The sequence below is a fragment of the Sitophilus oryzae genome, unplaced genomic scaffold, assembly GCF_002938485.1.
Source record: "Sitophilus oryzae breed Bouriz unplaced genomic scaffold, Soryzae_2.0 scaffold_151_pilon_pilon, whole genome shotgun sequence".
NCBI classification, from domain to species: Eukaryota; Metazoa; Arthropoda; class Insecta; order Coleoptera; family Curculionidae; genus Sitophilus; species Sitophilus oryzae.
Genome location: NW_022146192.1, coordinates 1,597,152 through 1,620,044, shown reverse-complemented (window position 1 = coordinate 1,620,044; position 22,893 = coordinate 1,597,152). Strand labels below are relative to the sequence as shown.

General features: G+C 31.9%; 1 long non-coding RNA gene across 1 annotated transcript; it reads right to left on the bottom strand.

Annotated features, from left to right (window-relative positions):
* Positions 1 to 214: 214 nt before the first annotated feature.
* Positions 215 to 21,973, bottom strand: LOC115878635. Its single transcript, XR_004049575.1, has 4 exons — positions 21,931 to 21,973; positions 18,348 to 18,352; positions 10,390 to 10,391; positions 215 to 226 (listed from the first exon to the last, which is right to left on the bottom strand). It is a non-coding gene; the product is annotated as an uncharacterized LOC115878635 (long non-coding RNA).
* Positions 21,974 to 22,893: the final 920 nt, after the last annotated feature.

Sequence of the window (22,893 nt, the reverse complement as noted above, 5' to 3'; positions counted from 1 at the left end):
TCGACAACCTGATCAGGAGCATGGAGAAACGATGTAGGGCTGTAATGAACAGTAGAGGAGGCCATACCCTTTATTAAGTAAAAATGGTTTTATCTTTTTTTTTAATTCGCAGTTTAGAATTTAAAAAAATGTGTGTATTTTTTTGAGTTCAATAAAAATCAAGGTATATTTGAAAAATTCGGTAAATTTCGCATTTTTAGTTCCAATACAAATAAACAAATGTAAACTATTTGTTTATTTTAATTTTATTATATCAGAAATGCAAATAATAAAATTACTGACGATGGCTGGATAAAATTGTAATATTCCTAGACTTTTCCGGTGTGTGTATTCATTTTTTAATTCTCCATCTATTGAACAAATAATATACATGGTGTTCCATTTAAAAAAAAAACGAAGAAAAATTATTTTACATTCTTGAAAGTTGGGCGTAGAATTTTGAACATCCTGTATGATTTACGATTACCATAATTATAGCAAAGTAAGTACAGACCATCTAAAGTAAATACCTAATACAGATTTGATTTCAGAACAGCTGTTGTAGTTTTAATAATATCTCTATTTGCTATCCAAATATATTTACTCGTATTAGGATTATGTAAAGTGATCTGAAAGGAAGCAAACAATATACAGGGTGTTATATTAAAAAAAATAATAATCTCCATCCACTCACACTTTTTTGAACCACCCTATAGAAATTAAAATATTTTCTTGACGCACATCCTCGCACAGATTTTAGGTTTGCAAAATTCTCAATTTTTTTTTTATTCTAGGAGCTAATACAGATGCCCGACACACTATTGCCGGACACTGTATATTATGTATAAAGGGAGTAAAATAGCAGTAAGAAAATATTCTCTAATTTTAGAAAAAAAAATCATTATCAGGTACATTACATCCTCTAAACCCATACAAAACTATTTAATATAAGTCATGGAAATATTAAAGCATTGTTACAAAAAGATCTTTGATATCTATTATTTCTTCAAGCACTCGTCGTACTATTCGAAAAATAAGTTATGTCCAATAATACATAATTTATGTCTTGTAGGACTTATGAAATATACCAGAAATTGTCTCGCCAATGCAATTATAAGCAGATATTGAAGAGAAGTTGATTTAGGAGCCCGTACCTTATAGGCGACTTTCTCCGATATAAAACATCAATCATATAAATCATCATACAAAATAATCTTGGTAAGTATCATTGAAAAGGGAATAAAGTTCTATAGTTCATATCAAATAAACATTTAGTCACGTGAAACTTGACCGGCATAGCGTTGCCCACTTTTACATATTTTCTTTTAATCAAAATATTTTTGGAAACAAAAATAAATTAATTATAAACATGTAAACACTTATTTACATCAACAAAACTCATCTTCTTAACAGCACTTAAGGGACATAACGGACCATTACTACCGCTTTCACGTTCGAAATATTCTAATAAGGTTGCGATGAGGTTTTTGCAACGGCTATTACCCAAGTAGCAAATGTTATTTTATAAAGGCTGTATAAACAGCTATGTGATTATTTTTATAGGATACCTCAATTCGTATAACGTGCTATAAGACCGTAATATGATAGCTATACAACCAAAAAAGGCCCATTTTTATACAACCGTTTAGTAGTATAGAAGTTCTATAAAAAGTTTAACGCAATAAAACATTCATACATCATACAACGTAATACAACTTTAATAAGACAAGTTTAAGTAACTATTATATGATCTTGTGACTACTAGTTATGTGAATATTATAGAACTCTTACATGGTGGGTATAAGAGTCTAATAAAATAATATGTTTGTTATCATATAGCATTGTCTTATTAAGTGTTATATCATACTAAAAGAAAATATCGTTTAATGCGTTATAGGATACGTTGTAAAAACCACTAGAAAATAGTTTAATATGACAACTTTTATTAAAAAACAGAATGGTCGAAACCAAACGCTTAATAAAATCAAGCAGTCCTTAAGACAACGCTATTCGACTGTTATAAAATAATTCACTCCTTTTAGAATTTCTTTTTGCTACTTGGGTAACCTATCTTGTACACTTGGGAGGTACAATGGGAGGTTATCTATCCTGTACACTTCGCACTAAAAGAGAGGAGACAATCTTCGACTGCAAGGTCTGCAGTCAAAAAGTTTAAGCTTAAAGCATCACAAAACTATTTATTTAAACCAAAAACTCGTTATACAAAACTAAAGTGTCAAAACGAATGACAATGTCAGGAAATAAATAAATGAATGCGGCAACTTGACATTTTTTACAGCAGAGCTACCACCTGAATCCCCAGCGCAAAATGTAAATTCCAGTTAGTCAGCACGGCGCCTAATATGTCCGTGGTTGGCAACAATGCATTTAAAAATCGCGCACTCGATTACGTAACTAACAGTTTAATTGATTTCAAATGCATGTAAATATTTCGAAAAAAAGTCAAGAGGAGCAAACACATTTTTAATTCAATATTATCCATTAGCTCACCCTAATTGCAAATCTAATTTGCTAAATTAATGTTTCGAAGATTTCTCGGCAATTTATAAAGAGAAGCATCCGCCCAGTGCCTCGACATCATTAATTTCTATTACTAGACAATGTTGCCGTTTTAATTGGCTAAATCAGCGAAATTACTGGAAGATTAACGAATTATCATCGGGGCTTACCCTAGCTGTGCGATAGAGCCGATCTAATGTACCCCCTGCAATTTATCCGATCCATGATCGGGCTAATTGATCGTTCCGATCAGGAGGTTTGATCGGTTTGCAGTTTGTTAAGGGAATGGACGGATGGTTGGAATCATAACTGTAACACCAGAAGGAGTGGTCGAATTTCATTAAAAAATACCAAGCCATCGATATACTGGGTGATTCAGGGCCATGGAACGTTAGATACTTTATGGAGAACCGGTTATAGGATTCTTTTTGAAAATTTGGATGTTTACATGAAGGCGCCTGCTCCAACTATCTAAATTAGTTTCAGCGTTACAGTATTGCCGCTTCATACTAAAAGTGGTAGTTTTATGCTTCTATATTTTTTATATACATCTTTGTTATTTTAAGTAGAACACCCTGGAATTTCATATTATTACATTTTTCGAAACTACTGTCACATATTTCATAATTTTTCTATTATACCTACTTTTATCTATCTCTAATAAGGTGGGTGGGCCATGGAAGGCCACTGTAACGAATAAACAGTTTTTATTAGTTCATTTACTGGATAAATAAAAAAACAAATTATTAATGAATACTTTATTTTATTGTGTAACATACAGGGTTGTTCACCACATACGACACGGAGTATTATAGCTAAACGATGAGATTTTTACAAATTGTAAGTTTTGGGTTCGATGAAGGACTATTAGAGGTACAATTTAAAAATAATTTTACAAGATACAGAGTGTCCCAAATAAGTAAAAAATATCAAAGTTGTATTTTTTTAAATGGAACACCCTGTATATTATTACATTTTTAGTTTCTACGATTAAAATAAAGGTAAATTTCATTAAGATTTATTATACTTAAACCTTACCGTTTTTGAAATATTTTCAATTTTGTGAAATTGCAGTAAAAATTTTAAGGCTTCATTTCTCCAAGGGTATCAAAGTTTTTAATACTAAATATTTACTGATCAGTTATTGTGTTGCAATAATAAAAATAATACTACCTTATACAGAGTGTCTAAAAATTTATTTTAAATAATTATTAGCTTCAAACGTCAATAACTTGTTTAATTTAAATGGAACACCCTGTATATTTTACGAGAATCAGATGCACAATTTAATTGTCTATCAAATTATATAATACCATTTTTTACCTATCTCTTTAAGTTTCCGTAGAAAATGCATTTTCTTGTAATTTAGAACTTATTTATCAATATACCCTTGGACTATTGGATAGGATGAGTTGATCAATTTTTTTTTTTTGTAAAAATATATGGCGTTGTAAATATTACATTGTTAAAAAATAAAATTCACGAACATTTGGACTTGGTTAGGTTACCTCACTTTCTTTGATTATTAAATAAAATTGTTAGATAGATCAAAGACCTTTAACTTAAACCTTACCTTTAATAAAGATCTTAAAAATCAAACACAAAGCAAAGTTCAAAAAAATTCAAAAATACAAAATCACGATTGTAAAATGAAGATTGCAAAAAACACAGCCAAACAACCAGAAAACAGCGAAACGCACATCTCCGTTCTATTGCAAAAGACAACTGAAGAGGAAGGAGGAAGCCGGAAACGGAAAACTGATTTGACATACAGAACAATGACAGAACATAATTAATAGGCCTATTTAGGCAACTATACAAACAATTTTGTACGCAATTGTTAGGTAACTAGAAAAATTAAAATAAAAATACGCCATCTAGCGCCCCAGGAAATTACTACCCCAAAAACAGATCGTTCAAGGTCGTATATCTCAGTTGACTGGCCCTGCGAGGGACCACACCATAGACAAACTAACAAAAGCAAGACTTTTCAAAGGATTGAGGAAGTCGAATTATTGTTTTTGCGCTGGCCAGTTGAGTCAGAAATCATCGCGCAGTCGCACTCGTCAAACCTAACCTAAATAAAACGAAAAACGTTTTTGCCTTGAACCATCCTTGAACGAACTGTTGAATTCCTGATTTTGCGTTTTGTTTGGTTATTACTATTATTTTATTAGCGTACAAAACGAAAACAAATAATTTAATACATTTTACATTTATGAAGAACATTATAATTACTGTGATTATACATATTAATGATTACATCGCTAACGTAGACAAAAACGAAGGTCCTACAAATTGGCTGTAAGTTATAAGAATCTTTATCTTTTAATCTTTTTATGATTTGAATTTTCGTGCTTTATATTTTATAATAGACTCGAAATGTTAATATTTTTGCAAATTCTTGTGAAAATGTGAAGTTTATGTTTTGTTTTATATTTGAAAAAATTGTATATTTTTAAGATGTTTCTTGTTGTTCCTATTATTAATATTATAATATACATAATTATTTTTTGTACCTTTTTGAAGAATAATGCTTTTATTTCGTTTACCATAACTGTTGTTTTTTATCATCTTTTTGTTATTTTAATAAGAGGAATACGTTTTCGTTTATTTAACTTTGTTTTTATATCTGTTATGTCCAGAAACTATTGTTTATTTTACCGATGGAAATAAATTTATTTGATTTTAATAAACGCTTTTTAATTAAACATCCTTGTCTAAAAGGCAACTACAAAATACACAATCCATAAGTAAACCGTCCTCGTCTAAAAGGCCAGTTGACGCAAGCGCGGTAATAAACTCTTATCAAACTTGTTACCGTTTTGCAGTACAGCGTTGACGCGTCTTGCTTTTGTTAGTTTGTCTATGGACCACACTAACAAAATAGCGACGCGAGCGACTCGCCGCCGCGTCTGTGTCCTTGAGTTTAATGGAGCTTAATGGGAGTTGAAGGAATCTGTCATCACATGACAATAACTATGACTTTTTTATAGTTGGCCTTCAAAGGAGCATGGCTTTCCATGGTTCACCCACCTTAGTTTTCGAGATAAAAAACAAAATATTTGTAAAATTGACAAAAACAGGATCTTGAATAAGCGATGGTTAAATCATAAATCCGGCTTATTGAAAGCTGAAATTTGGTTTGGTTTGGTTTCTAAGGATCATATAAATATGTGAGGTGAAGATGTAAAATGGGTAGTTTAGAAGACGATGATAATGATGATGACATTTAAAATTTAACTTGTGTTAGTTCGTTTAAATGATCCGGATACTTCCTTCAGTTGACAAGAAAGAGAAATGGCACTGTTTTAGAATTCTAATCAGTGTTTTGATCCAGTGACCTTGGGTTGTGGTTTTTCCGATCTCCGGGACGTTACCGAAATTATTAACTTCACGTTTTTTTCGTTCTATCGATTTAATAAGGCTTTTATATGCGATACACGATATAGTTGCCTGAGTGTTATTTTAAATGCAGGCGCTACGTGGTTTACTCCATCATTTATATTATGTGGATTTTATGAAGAATAATGTCGAAACTGTTGGACAAAACAAATAGGATATTGATCTTTTTTGTTTATAGCTTTTAATAGTTATTAGATTAATTTTATATATAACAAAATTATTTAAAAATATTTTACTTATTAAAAATAGTTTACTCTTTTTCCAAAGAAACAATTTTGTCTTTAAGTTTAATATACGAAATATAGGCGCTCAGTAGGAACCGAGGAGGCGTGGCAAATATATCCAAGCGAGTCAAAACCAACCCAGCGTAACAATTAATTACCGAAACTAGAACAATAGGAACAGAGAACTGAAAGGAATTGGACCATTGTCTCTGTTTATACTATCTTTACATTTATTAATTGTGACGCGCTCATCCACCACGATCCAACCGCGTCTTAACGACAAGTTGATGACAAGCCCACAGACGTTACGATTATCGTTCAAACAGTTGGATCAAACCAAATCTTCCAACTTGTTGTACAACAGATTGAATCGTCTGTGGGCCGTTTAAATTTAGGTAATATTGATCTTCTAGTTTGGCCAACATATTTCTAATTACATGCATGATTAGAAGATCTAGAAGATCAATATTAAAATAAAATAAAATTAATAAATGTAAAGATACTATGATCAGAGACAATAGGCGTTTATTCAATACGTACAAACGTACAAAGCCTACATAAACATATCAAAATTATTAATAATACAACGTGGCAAAAACTGAATTTAAAGTACGCCACAAATATAAACTTTAATATAATATTAACATTTACAATTTAACGACGTGTATAATAATCCTATTAAGCAAACGCGTAAATAGATAGAATTTTTCGCTACATAAGTGATAGTTCGTAAAGCTCATCCACTAAATCCCATTGAAACGTATAAATTTTATCTAAAATGGGTAGTTTAGTTTTTAGTGTCTGGTTTATTACCGATATTTTCATTACTTTACGACGCACATTAAGTGCACTGCCTGAAACATAACGTGGAATTAAATTTATACCTGTGCGTTCGCATAGCTTACTTACTGCGCGCACTGCCGAATTTACTGTCCTTTTATTAAGACACCATTATATAGCTGATCGTGGCTGATATAGTTCACGTTTTATTATTACGAGGATATTGCTTTTATGATAATTGTAATTAGCTGGTTCTGGAGGACATCTTGAGTTTTTATCGCTTCGGTAAAATTGGACATTTATGAAATCAGTTTGGGCACTTTCCAAGTTTTTAGTGTTTTTCAGTGTCCATTGGCCAGATTAGGTAACAATGATAATGCGGAATCTGAATTCTTATCAAGCGTCTAGCTCGACAAAAAGAGAGAGAACACTCCAGTAATTAGATCAGAACCGTTCTGGTTCCGAAGTGGAAACCAACTTAAAGTGGAACTCAAGAACCTGAAACACTTCATTCGGAGCGAACACTCCGGTAACAAGACCAGAACCGTTCTGGTTCCCAAGTGGAAATCAACTTAAAGTACTTCATTTGTAACCTCCAATGGTCCAAGACACTCAAAGGGATTTCTCAGCTTACGACCGAGAGAAATCAAAGATTCTTCTAGATTTAAGTAAAATCAATCTTCGAATTTTCACGGGGTTGACACTGTTTCTTCAATGAACACCTCATTAGATTAAAGCAGTGAATGACGAATGTCCAGATTCTGTAGGGAAAATGGGGAAACACTAGTACACCTCGTCACTGAGTCACCGAGACGACAACCGTTCCCTTTTTTTCCCTTTGGTGCGCCCCTTTTTTTAAATCAATTATATATTTTAATCTTAATCTCAAAAATTTAAAAAATTTATATTCTGCGACAAACGAGCAATATGTAATTGGAAATGTAAAAAAACTATTCCAATTAAAGTATAAAAACATTTATTAAATACAGAAAACAAACAAAACCCCAAAAATATTTAGTAACAAAAATAGTACCCTAAAGAAAAAAATTGACCCATTTTATATGAAATACATAAAAACAATAAACTGAAAATCGGAAATAATATACATGTACTGATTTCTTTCGAAAATCGACAACTATGAAACTATGAACTCTTCCCGGACACAAACGGTACATTGTGAGACAGGAAATTGTAGAGAGAAACAAGCTCTATAACATAGGATGCAACATTTTAATGAACAGTGCTTTCCATAAAATCAATAAAATGAAAAAAATACGAAATAATATACATGTATTGATTTATTTCGAAAATCGACAACTATGAAACTATGAAACCCGACACAAACAGTATATTGTGAGACAGGAAATTGTAGAGAGAAACAAGCCCTATAACATAGGATACAACATTTTATGGAACAGTGCTTTCCATAAAATCAATAAAATGAAAAATGTACGAAATAATATACATGTACTGATTTATTTCGAAAATCGACAACTATGAAACTATGATCCCTTCCCCGACACAAACGGTATATTGTGAGACAGGAAATTGTAGAGAGAAACAAGCCCTATAACATAGGATACAACATTTTAATGAACAGTGCTTTCCATAAAATCAATAAAATGAAAAATATACGAAATAATATACATGTACTGATTTCTTTCGAAAATCGACAACTATGAAACTATGATCCCTTCCCCGATACAAACGGTATATTGTGAGACAGGAAATTGTAGAGCGAAACAAGCCCTATAACATAGGATAGAACATTTCAATGAACAGTGCTTTTCAAAAAATCAATAAAATGAAAAATATACGAAAAAATATACATACACTGATTTCTGTAAAATCGACAACTATGAAGCTGTGATCCCTTCCCCGACACAAACGGTATATTGTGAGACAGGAAATGCAGAGAGAAACAAGCCCTATAACATAGGATACAACATTTTAATGAACAGTGCTTCCCATAAAATGAAAAATAAATAGATGAGATCAATGTGTTGCCGGCAGATTGCCCTAGACTTGTTTATTCGGTGCGGCCATTTGTTTATTAACAAGAAAGCGTATCGGTTTTTTGTTACAAAGTTCTGATTGATACTTCGATTTTGCGCCCTCAAAATGTTACGCTTACGTGCGTGCACGCATTGATTGTGAGTGCTGTCTCAAATACTGGCTCTGTCAAAGCCCTGAGACAGTTTTATGAGCTAAAACTCAAGAAATAGAGACACAATAGATTTAGAAAGTCGCGGTGGTTATCTTCCCTCCTCCAATACCATCTACAGCTCCCATATACAGTGTGAGTCTTAAATAAGTGTAAATATTTTCAGATCTCGAAAATAAACATATTTTCTCTTTACCGTTTTTCAAATAAATCCAAAATAACCGAGTTATTTTACTTTGAAAATTTCCAAAAAAAGTAAAGATTTGCTAAAATTTTGGCTTGAATTTTGGGAACCACTGGATCTTTTCTGGATTTTTTTTTGCAAATTTAATCTACTATTTATCTTGCCATATTATCAACAAATTATGTTTTTTAACTAAAAACTAAAAAACTTCCAATTTTTTTCCAAAAAATTCTAAATTTTCAATTTTTTCGCGAAAAAAGCCTCATAATCGTGTTTCTGGGGTCAAAATATACTATTCCTAAAAATATTTGCACTTATTTAAGATTATATCTTAGATTTCACCCTGTATAGGCTATACATAGGTCTGTAGAAAGGTCTGCAGCTCAAGACTAGTAAAAACTAGAACTAAATATGTCATCAGCAAATCTTAGATGGTTAAGATATTCTCCATTTATTTTTAGTCCTTTGTTGGTCCAGTCTAATTGACGGAGATTTTTTCTAGTGGTGCTGTAAGGAGCTTTGGGAAAACGAGCCTCCCTGTAGTTATAATTATAATAAATACAGTCAGTTTTGACAACAGTTTTCCACAATATTAACCCTACAATTTATTTGTCAGTCATGCACAGCGGTACTTGGGCCCGTGCACACTACATCATCCTTCTTGTTGAAAAAAACCGCATTTAAGCAATAATTTGCAAAAATCGGCAATTATCGAAATTTTCGAAATATTTCCCAAGCGTTTACTCGAAAATTTATGTCGTCGAGCCTTCGAATTTTGTTGCGATCGACGTCATTTTCAATTTTAATTAGCAATTATTTTTGTTCTTTAAAGACGGTACCGACGAAGGAAGTAATTCGAGAAGCTGTTCCTTGGCATTTAATTGCGGGCGTCTGACGCTTGGTATGCTTCTTGTTTCGGCCGTCTTGAGTTAAAAGGTACAAACAACAATTAATATAATGCAATAATTATACATCTGCTTACGATAATAGTCGTTTTTTTTTTCAAGCAACTGAACAGATTATGTATGTAGATACGTATAAATAAATATATTAATAAACAGCCTGCTGCTGATTAAAGAGCCTGAATATTTAAAACAAGAACAGAATACAAGACACAGTAGACGCTGAACAACTGCTAAAACAAGCAGGCTTTAGAAGCGGCTTCAGCACGATTGATCACATACACTAAGAGAAACTCAGCCGATATATAAAAGAATACGAACTTAACACTGTTTAGAACTCCCAAACTAAATTTTAATCCCGACTATATAGACCTAATCTTCTGGTCTGAAATAAATATTTCAGAGGCTCCCTTAACGATAGACTTGCCTGAAAACGACCTCATGAAAATAATTCAAAGTGAAACAGAATTTCAAGAGGATAAGCTTCCATGTCACACGCAGGCTGTGGAAAGGACGGCCAAAATTATAATCGATGCATCTAACACTGTTTGCGGTCAAGAATCACGTGACGGTTACAGAAGAGCCAAACTTGAAGCCAGAAAACAGCTGCCAAGTTTTGAAAATAAAGCTGAATACTACAAAGCAAAAGATAAGCATAAGAAGTGATTAAATTAAATGGAAGAGGGTGGGTGGGTGGTACTCGACGTACGGCCTCCCCCCGTGGTAAGTTAATTCTGGGTTAATTTGGAACCTTGAGTTACTTTCCAAGTCGTCTAGAATTTTCAAAAGTCTAGGGTTTTTTAAAGTTTTGGGTTCGTTGAAGGACTATTAGAGCTACAATTTAAAAATATTTTTACAAGATACAGAGTGTCCCAAATAAATAAAAAATATCAAAGTTGTATTTTTTTAAATAGAGCACCCTGTATATTATTACATTTTTAGTTTCTACGATTAAAATAAAGGTAAATTTGATTAAAGTTTATCACGCTTAAACCTTACCGTTTTTGAAATATTTTCAATTTTGTGAAATTGCAGTCAAAATTTTAAGGCTTCATTTCTCCAAGGGTATCAAAGTTTTTAATACTAAATATTTACTGAAGTCTATTTATTGATCAGTTATTGGGTTGTAATAATAAAAATAATACTACCTCATACAGAGTGTCTAAAAATTTATTTTAAATTATTTCTAGTTTTAAACGGCAATAACTTGTTTAATTTAAATGGAACGCCCTATATATTTTAGGAGAATCAGATGCACAATTTAATCGTCTATCAAATTGTATTCCGCCACTTTTTACCTATCCCTTCAAGTTTTCGTATAAAATGCATTTTCTTATAATTTAGACCTCATTTATCAATATACCCATGGAATATTGACATTTTAGATTGTTTTTAAAGCAACAAAGGTACAACATGTACAGGCTAGTAATATTATCGTTTTTATCAAAATGATATTATTAGCTATTTGTATATACAAAAAAGAAAACTATTTAAATCTTTATAAAAGAGTATACCATTAATTAAATATACCACCATTATTTCCGCCCAAATACTAATTAATTACATACTTAATTATGTTCGTTAATAAATTATTCTAAATAAATGTGGATTTGAATCAGAAATCTTAGTAATTATTATTAATCAACACAAACAGTCAATTAATGTAGTTTGAATACTGGAATCATATTAATTGGTCCTCTTTAACACATATTTAAATAGTTTCTTTTTAATTTTTAATGAAATAAAAAACTATATTGACAATATTAGTATCTGTACTCTTTAAAAATTTGGTACATCTTTAAAAATAATCTAAAAAGTCAGTATTCCATGGATATATGGGTATTGATAAATGAGTTCTAAATTACAAGAAAATGCATTTTCTACGGAATCTTGAAGAGATAGGTAAAAAACGGTATAACACAATTTGATAGACAATTAAATTGTGCATCTGATTCTCATAAAATATATAGGGTGTTCCATTTAAATTAAACAACTTATTGCCGTTTAAAGATATTAATTATTTAAAATAAAATTTTGAACATTCTGTATAAGGTAGTACAATTTTTATTATTGCAGCACAATAACTGATCAATAAATAAACTTCAGTAAATATTTAGTATTAGAAACTTTCATACCCTGGGAGAAATGAAGCCTTAAAATTTTGACTGCAATTTCACAAAATTGAAAATATTTCAAAAACGGTAAGATTTAAGTGTAGTAAACATTTATCAAATTTACCTTTATTTTAATCGTAGAAACTAAAAATGTAATAATATACAGGGTGTTCCATTTAAAAAAATACAACTTTGATATTTTTTATTTATTTGGGACACTCTGTATTTTGTAAAAATATTTTTAAATTGTAGCTCTAATAGTCCTTCAACGAACCCAAAACTTACAATTTGTAAAAATCTAATCGTTTAGCTACAATACTCCGTGTCGTATGTGGTGAACAACCCTGTATAGAGGCAGCTTTGTAGCCATTTACAGAACTTTGACGTTAAAGGGGCGCAGCTAGAATTGATCGTAGATCATCCATTTGTTTTTCATGTGTTACTTAGAACGCGTAGTCATATTTATTTACTACCCTGAGCGTCTTTTATGTTTATAAAAAAATACCCCTTTTGAGGGGGAGGGGGGCGGCTAAATGTTGATTGACACTATTCAGTTTTTTTGTACAGTTTTCCTAATATGCGAAACAAGTTTTTTTAATTATCCTTACAAGAAAATAAAAATAAAATTTTGCCGTTTTAGACCCACCCTATTAAACAGCCTGTATATTTAGAACATTTTTATGTTCTACTAATTTAGATCGATCCATATACCATTTCTGTCGCCCATATCAATCCGTTACGGTCGTTTTGATGCATTTCCAACTAATTCCGGGACTGCACCTCGATCTAGTTTGTTATTTTCGAACAATTCAATAACATTTTCACCGTTAATCCATAATCCGCCACCAAGATATAGAGAAATGTTAACGAAAACGCTGCCATTTGCGGAAAATTGTTTTAAAATTCTTCTAAAGGGAATAGCTCTAAAATACAGAGTACTTTATCACTTTAATACCTTTACGCATGATCTAAGATGAAGCGTAATAATATGTCTACGTTTGAAGCCAGATGGGCAGTACCAGTGGCGGTACCAAACTAAACTAATGGGTACAGCATGAAGGTCTGTGAGTGATTAAATTATAAAATAAAATATAAAGTCTTATTTTTAACGTCACAAAGGTATTAATTTTTGCGATGTGATTGACAATATAAGAAAGTCGTTTTTACGCCTAGGCATAAAAGTACGAAAATATATTATTAAACTGACATAAAGGGTCAAATTCAACGAGCGCAACTATAGTTTCTCGATATATAATTACATACAAGGTATGTATTACTTTTAAGTATTTTTATATTAACTGGAACGTTTAAAATTCTTGAAAATTTTTATTTCAAACGTCATAAAAGTATTAATTTTTGCGACGTGATTAGGCCAGTCGGCAAGTGCATCGATGGCGGGAGCAAATCCGGACAAGCTGGAATAAGTTTTATTTTGTTTAGTTTGGTGTCGAGAAGCACGTATTAAATTTGCACTCCCGACGTACTGTATACTGGAGGCTAATGCCTCATATGGTGTAAGCAAGTAATAAGTTTTTTTTATTCCTAGCAGCTAAAACATGAATGGGTTAACGGAAAAAGAATTTTTCTAAGAGAACTCAGAAGTTATTTTCCAAAAGGCTCTGGAGGACGTGGAAATGGGAATCAAAGTTAATGGAGTGTGGATTAATAATATCCGCTACGCCAACGATACGGTCTTAATTGTAGACAATATAAACGACCTACAACAACTGGTCAACAAGGTAGGAGAACAGAGCAAAGCAATGGGTTTAAACATCAACATCAAGAAATCCAAATTTATGATAATATCCAGAAATCCAGATGTGTTTATGAACTCCATCCTAACATTTAACACAAGGCCCATAGAAAGAGTAGATAAATTTAAGCATTTGGGTATCTGGTTCTCCGAAGATTGGACATGAACAGACAAGGAAATTAAATGTCGCATCGAACAAGTTCGGCAGGCATTCTTGAGGTTTCGAAAAGTACTTGTCTGTTCTGATTTTGACCTTAACCTTAGATTAAGATTCGTAAGGTGTTATGTGTGGTCGGTGCTCCTTTATGGTATGGAAGGTTGGATATTGAAAGCAGCTGCCATCAACAAAAAACTATATCACAGAATCCTGAAGATACCTTGGACGGCTAGGTTGACAAATGAAGTTCTCAGACGGGTTGACAAAGAGCGTGAATTGTTTGAATTGATTAAAAAGAAAAAAACCGCATATCTGGGGCACACAATGCGAAACACCAAATATCAATTCTTGCATCTGTTGATCGAAGGCAAGATCGAAAGCCGGAGGGGTATCGGAAGGAAAAAAATGTCTTGGCTGAGGAATATTAGAGAGTGGACAGGGCTACACTATGTAGAGTCGTTAATACACACCGCCCGGAAGCAATGGAAAATGTTATCGCAAACATCCATTAATGGATCTGCACTAGAAGAAGTTTTAAAATAAGAAAGTTGCTATCAACTTCCGCTATTTCCGGAAGTGCCGCCACATTGAAAATATTTTTAATCGATAAATCTCGTTATGAAACAATGATGAATATATTTCTTCTGATTTTAGAATTTCAGAGAAGATATTCAAGAAATTCTTATTTTAAACACACCAATTTCATTTATTTGTAGAACAGAATGTAGAATGTTTAGGGAGGGGAGTTAATCACTGCGACCTTACAGATCTATTGTGTGTTCCCCTTTCTTAAGTTATAACGAGTTATAAGTTATCTCATCATACAGTATCAAAAGCCAGTATCTAGTATAACCGTAACCATCGTAATAACAAGGCCGACCTGCTCTGACGTAAAAATCTCGTGACGTCACCAACTGGAGGCCCAACTCTATTTAGCAGCGTTGATAATTACCCGATAAAAGTTCAAATCGTGGATCTTTTTTCACTCACCAGATATATTTCGAAGTTTTAAAATGTTTTTCCGCGTTTTTAAAAATATTATAGTATATAAAAATAGTTTTAATAGAATGCGGAAAAAATCATACCAGTCAATAAATGTCTATCACTCACTTTCAATCAAATCTCTCACTTTTTATCAATCAAATTTAATAAAGGAATATTTTAAGTTCACAATAGTGTATAATATGAGAAAAAAACAAAAAAATAGATATTTTTTATAGTATATATTATGTATTTTATTGATATTTCACGCCCCCTATTCCGGGGCGACGGCGCGGCGCCTGTCGTAGCGCGTAGCGAAGTGGTGTTTCCGCAGTTGACTAGAGATGGGCGGTTATTGGTAAAAGTAAGTTATTGGTAAAAAACCGGTTATAGGTTAACCGGAATTATCTTTAAAAAATAATAACCTAACCTAGCAAAACTAAATATTTAGTTTTCCTATAGGTTTACTTACCTCTACACTCCATAGGTCTACTTCAAATTTAGATAATAAACTTAGTTTAATCACATGATTAAATAGAGATTGTAGCAATGTAAGTATGTATATGTACAAAATGAATTTAAATAAAAATGCTAACCTCACTTTTTTGAGTAGACATGGATATGATATTAAAACTAGTAATAAAATTACTTAACGTTCAAATAAACCACACAACTCACAAGTTCTACAATCTACAACCAAGTTATTTTAATCAAATACGGAGAAAAATAGACCACAAGAAAAATAGACCAAAAGAAAAATAAGGAGACAGAATGAATAAATAATGAAAGATTATCTTCATTCATTACTTGAACTTCTATGTTGAACTTCAATTTTGTATTCTTAATCTAAGCTTCAAGAGAGACTTCAAACTACAAATAAAATATATTTATGGTGAAACGTGGGTAAAACTGGGCGAAACCATGGAAAACTTTTGAAGAACCGTTGAAAATCCGTTAAAGTCGGTTAAAATTTAAATATAGAATTTAGAGAATCTATTTGAAGTTAGGTTTGTATCACTTGGCTAGCTGGTGGCTAGTAGTAGTCTATGGCATTAGTACTTTGCTTTATAGCCCTGACCTGTCTGGGCCATTCGTCCGTTGTTTTGATTATTATCATCAAGCCCCGTTCTCAGAACAGCGACTGTCGCCAGCGACACGTCAAGAGGACCAATGAGATTTGTACAAAATTCAAACAGCTGTCAATTTTAAATTTAGTTCAGCTCCCATTGGTTGTTTGAAATGTCAAACTGTGTCGCCCGCGACACGACGTTGTTCTGAGAACGGGGCTTCAGGGTTCGCCTGATGCCTGATTTAATTTTGACATTTGATGTCATATATTTTCGTTTTGGGAGCGGGAGCGGGATCTCCCGTTATTGTCGTAATATTCGGGAAGATCCGTGCCGTTCGCTTCTTCGAAATTTACGATTCAAACAGCTAATATTTAATTGTTATTTGTTTTAAACAAGTACGATTTTTTAAAAAATAACCGGCTATAGGTTATTGAACGTAATACAAGGTTATTAGGTTAATTGGTGAAAAAAAAACTACCTTTAAATAACCGGTTATTTTAGAGGAAAATACCGGTTATTCAAAAAACCGGTTACTTTTGCCCATCTCTAGAGGCTACTTTGCCCCGAACGGTCACCGGGCCAACCGACCAAACGCTTTACATATCTGTTGGCATCGCTAGAACAACCTCTAAAACTCGTTCTTCGAGGCGGCATTTTTACACGCCATATTTAGGCATTTTTGTCATTTTCTCTTTTATCATCGGCTGTCGCGAGATGTGCGACCGACGAGACGGATCGCAATTTCCTTAATGTTTGTTGAATATTCGCCAAATATGGCGGCTCGCTTTAATAACGCCTTTATTTCATTTTATTTTGTAAATCGTGCACAAAGGTTAAACATGCGAATATTAGTTATTTAATTTATAACATTTTATTTTGGTTATTTTTTACTTCATACTGTACTTAAAAACACTGTAGTACCGTATGATCGAAAAAAAACTAGCGTCAAAGACGGCTAGACGATAATTTTGGCGAGGTCAATCTCTACACATGTAATTTGTAGAATGTAGAATGTTTGAGTTAATCACGACCTTACAAATCTATTGTGTGTTCCCCTTTCTTGATTTGGTTACTTCCTCCCACTGATGCTGCATACTTATCCCCTTTAAGTTTTCAAGGAAAACATCCTTGTATCTTTTGAGTTGTTCACCCGGTTTGCTCTTACCCTCTACAAGTTCACCGTAAAGAAGAAATTTCGGTAGGCGGTTTTCTTGCATCCTGCATACGTGGTCAGTCCATCTTAAGCGAGATTTAGTAATCATGACTGCAGCGCTCTCGCAGCTTGTTTTTTTAAGGACTGATACGTTTGATAGTTGGATAAATGGTGGTACCATTTGATTCTTTGGAATATGATATAGATAAGGACACATTGTTAATAAAACAATGTGTCAAATTATATGATATAGATAAGGACACATTGTTATATTTAAATAATTTTGACATCTAACTTGTTGTTTATATTTTGCTACTACTTAAAAAATTTTTTATATTAAATGATTTTAAATTTTGTTGTTAATAGGTATAACAAATTATTACTGTTATTATTATTTATTAAACCAGTCTTTGCTTAAAAACATTAAAAATCATTTTCCTACATCCAAAATAACAAGTATTATTGCTGTGTAACAACAGAATATTAATAAAAAAATGCAAAATATATAGACATACTATCCCTAACCACAAATTAACTACAACAGATGCGAAAGAACACCGAATTACGCTTCAGGTTTCTGTGACCTTCAGAAAGAGTTCATAGACAATCCGCATCAATGTATGTTTGGGTGAAAATAATCTGCACCAATATGTTATCGAGGCATATAATCTCACAGTAATTTAATATATTGCTCGTCATATTATATCAGTTCGTAGGAGATTAGGAAAAAAAAGATATTTATAGTATAAAAAATTAATTTATTTAACAAAATTTAATTAAAGATGTGACAAAATAGTTACTTTTCTATTGGTTCTATCGGACTTTTTTTCGATTATATAAATCTTTATTTTTTATAAACTTTAATGCATAAAATATTTTCAATCTAATAAATAATTTAATGATGTAAAGAGGAAATTTCTCACATGGGTGGTCAAATTCTATAGTTTTCATTATATCAAACAGCCTCTGAATGTTTTCTTCAGTGCAAAACTCATCAAAATTTAATATAAATAATTTTTCCATTTCCAGTAAATAAAATGAACAAGTTTTTCCACTTTCATGATCAAAGGCTTTTAAATGGGTAAATAATTTTGAGTTATCCAGAGATTCGGATTCTTTTGCAAATTTTAGACAAATATCACATTGATGCATTTGAAGACCATTTTAATTGGTGTAGTCAAACATAATTAAAGGCATTTTGAGTTGAAAACATTTCTCAGAGGCTGTTTGATATAATGAAAACTATAGAATTTGACCACCCATGTGAGAAATTTCCTCTTATTTACATCATTAAATGATTTATTAGATTGAAAATATTTGATGTATTAAAGTTTACAAATAAAGATTTATATAGTCGAAAAAAGTCCGATAGAACCAATAGAAAGGTACTATTTTGTCACATTTTTAATTAAATTTTGTTAAATAAATTAATTTTTATACTATAAATATCTTTTTTTTTTCCTTATAAATAAACACATTTATATCCCATTTTAAATAAGACATACAAATTACCACAACTTAGAAATAACAGTTCAAAAGTTCAACAAAAATCCTACACCCGTTTTTAAAAAGAAACATATAACCACGCACTATGTCATTCCAGCAAGCGAATACGACACAGCATAGGTTTCCGGACTAAACGACTGGTGTATTTACACCACTCAATAGGCCTGTGGGGTTTGCCGAGCGGTTTCCGATGCAGTCGCTTTCTATCGCATCTGTTATAGGTAATTTATGCCCTAACTAACTAAAGCCAAACAATAATATTCTTTGCTAATATCAATTAATACCCTTAATACCAATATATGGCAACAGTGCCCTTCATAATGCATTTTCTGAGTAAATACTAGCACCTCAATGAAAAAAAAACAATGTGTCGGGTTTCTCGGAAAGAAACCTACGTCGCCGGGCGACAACTAAAATCCAGTTAATATTTTATTATAATCGATCCTGACTGATTTATTGAATTTTATAAATGAATGGTTTTTGCTGCCGAATTACTAGAATACAATATTTCAAGGCAGATGACGCATCTATTCGATAATTTTTATTCGAATAGTTTTCAACGAATGTTTTCTTACTAGCTATCGAATTATTCGAATGAATTGCAACTATCGAATGTTTCGATAGTATTCATTCGATAGTTCCCACTACTAGTTGAAACCAAAGAAAATATTATTGCTTTATCCACAACAAAGTTACTGGGTGGTCAAAAGTGCCGTGAGTTATTTCGGGAAAAGGGTGGTATACGACTGTCCTCGACTTGATGGAGGCACTACCGCATCCCGAAATATTAATTTCCATATTACTTTTTTCCTTTGCTTACTCTAATTCGCTACATTCTTTCTAGTCAGCTTCACCACTAAAAATATAAACCTCAGTACCAATTTTACGACTCAACATAAGAAAGAGCCCATAAAAAGAAAAGTAAAATGGCGAGTCATCATCAGGAATTCAGTAAATGCCATTTAACAGTGACTGTGTGTCATAAATCGAACACAAACATTTTTTTTCCGTTCGACTATTTTAATTAATTTTATTTTTTGTGGTTTTATTATTTATGAATGTCACGCTTGCAATGCTTAGCCATTAGCTAATTGGGTATGATATTTTCCGTTTTTATTTTATGATCGTTTAAATTAAACGCGGTGTAGTCATTAAACCGTAAAATTTTATCTCTAGCCTTTGTTCGAGATTTTTAACAATTATAAAACATCATAGGCCTATTGACGATAATAAATTTGTTAACCAATAGAGTGTTAATGATAAAGTAATTATTATTCAGAAAATAGAAATTTTTCACTAATTAGTTGGAAAAATATTCATATTGTAAAAACATTAAATTTGATAGGTTAACGGTGCTTCATTAATATTTTATCGTCTTGGTGTATTTTGACCGATGCCGATGTTTGGTTAGGTTAGGTTGGGTTTTTAAGGCTGGGAAATTTCTACAGCAGCGCTAGATACGGCAGAAATCAGAATTATCCAGCTGTTTTATGTCACGCCGCACAGTGCTTCGTCCCATGGACAAAAATCGAAAAAAAAGTTAAAATTTACTAATATCTGAATATGTAATTTTATACTTATAGCAATGTTGAACCATCCTGTATATTATTTTTCATAAACACCGTTTTTTTGTTAGTAAATATTTTCACTAAAAATAAATTTTGCGATCATTATCTTATATCAATGAAAAGAATAACATTCATAGTAGTTCTGTATATGGAGTTAAACGTAAACGAGTTAGTACGTACTTAATTGAAAGCCACTATGGATATTGTTAAACAAGGTATGTACTTTAAATTTATTTCTAAACAAGTTCGTTATTGTTTAGTTTTTATTTATTTTTAAAATGATTCTTAAATGGGTATAAAATTTTACGTTTTCAAACTTCAAAAGGCATTTAAAAAACATATCAAAACATATCGTATTTATTGAATATTTTTGTTGTCATATTCATACACTTTTAATTTTTGTATAGTTCACCTGCGTCTGCTTGCGACGAACTTTATTTTATAATACTTTTCAGATGGAGTAAAATTGATAAGCATATGCCGATCTGGTTAATACTTGGCTTGATCATAAGGACAAGAACTCAAAATTATTTGTATTTCAAAAAATGTGTTCTTTATTAGATATTGATGAACATTCCAGTCAAATGAGACCATTTGTGCCTGAAAAAGCCCACTATTTTGGAGCGAAACGTCGCATAAAAAAGTTTCCATCTTTCAATTTATTATAGAACCTCATACCCAAGAAAACGAAAAAATAATATATTGATATGGTCTATTAAAGAGGTAACTATTAACATCCGAACCCCTCATACCAACAAAAAGAACAGTAACAACGCGAAAAAGTAACATATTTGAAAATGATGTACAGAAATATATTATATGTGCGGATATTTCATCTACCTGTGATTTGGATACTATAAATTTGGGAGATTCCGTCAGCAGTGATTCTTCTGAATCAGAGTAGTTACGATCTATGCATTTTGTTGTCCTAAAGTAAATTTAGTATCTTGAGTTTTTTTTTTAATTAAATATAGCATTAATGTTGCTTTTTCATTAAAGAAAAACATTTTTATCTTATATTGGCTTATATTGTAGGAATCATGTTCTAATGTTATTCCAATTCTTTTTTATCACAGGGATTTATTTAATACTTACACCGTTTTCATATTATAAATTATTATTTCCTTAGATGGAACACAGCTCCCACATTTTTATTATTTATAAGATTTTTTTTCATAAACGTGGGACTAAGAACATCATCATTTAGTACAATGAGAGTACTCATCATTTGTATCAAATAAACCTAGTTTGAATAAATTGCCTACAATAAAAGAGAAGTTTTACATTTTTGTCCTCTAGAGCCATATGTTCGAAGCACTGTGCGCCGTCCCGGTTACTTATCGTTATATCGTGGTTCTGTCATAAATCATTTAAATACATTAGTTTTTACTAGTGCAGTTATTGAAACTATAAACTGCTACAGCAGAGTTTACACTGTGTCACTTTATATGTACAACCAAAATGAATCACTCAGATTGAATTCATCCAAATTGAACATCCTTGTTTACATATTTTCATCCATTTCGCAGCAGTTCACTGTTTCATCTTCCGCAGGCTGCCACATCTTCCAGTGTTTTCTATATCGAGGTTGGTCCTGGGTTGGCCGCACGGGTCGGCGTCTGCTGTTTACATTTTTCCCTTGCCGTTCAATCTGGATGAATCAATGGTTCGTTGAACGCTTCTTTCAACAAAAGTAGGAAGACCGTCAACTTGTTTCATCGTTCAATTTTAGTGTACACTTTGGATGAGACAGTGATGAAAGGCATTATATACTTATCACTTTGGATGATTCATCCAAGTTGTACATCCAAAGTGACAAATGTAAATGAGCCTTAAAGCAGAGTTTACACTGTGTCACCAAAATTAATCACTCAGATTGAATTCATCCAAATTGAACATCCTTGTTTACATATTTTCATCCAGTTCGCAGCAGGGATAAATGTTATTTTGACCTTTGATTATCTTCCGTTAAGCGAAATTGTGGTTAGAAATCAAAATTTGATTGTTTTATAAGCTAAATATTAGGCTTTCTCTATGGCTATAACTGACTAACAGAAGCTGTTGCTAGGATATTCTATTAATTTTAATTGTATTTTTTAAACGTGAATGATCGTAAACTAAGAAGTATAAAATGTAATTGAAACCACTAATTGCGAGGTTCTGAATGAAGCATTATGTTTATTAACTAAAAATTAAAAAAAATCGAAAATTTTTTTCAAAATATTCCAAATTCTCAACCTCATAGTTGTGTTTCAGGGCTCGAAATATTATATCACCTCTCAAAATATTTGCATTTATTTAAGACTCACCCTGTATAGAGGAATTCACGTCAATAGTAGGTTAGACGTTTATGGTACGTAACCTGCCAATGATTCTAATTCGAAAATCATAACATATCGGATTAGATAGTTTGAAATAATAAAATTACAAGTA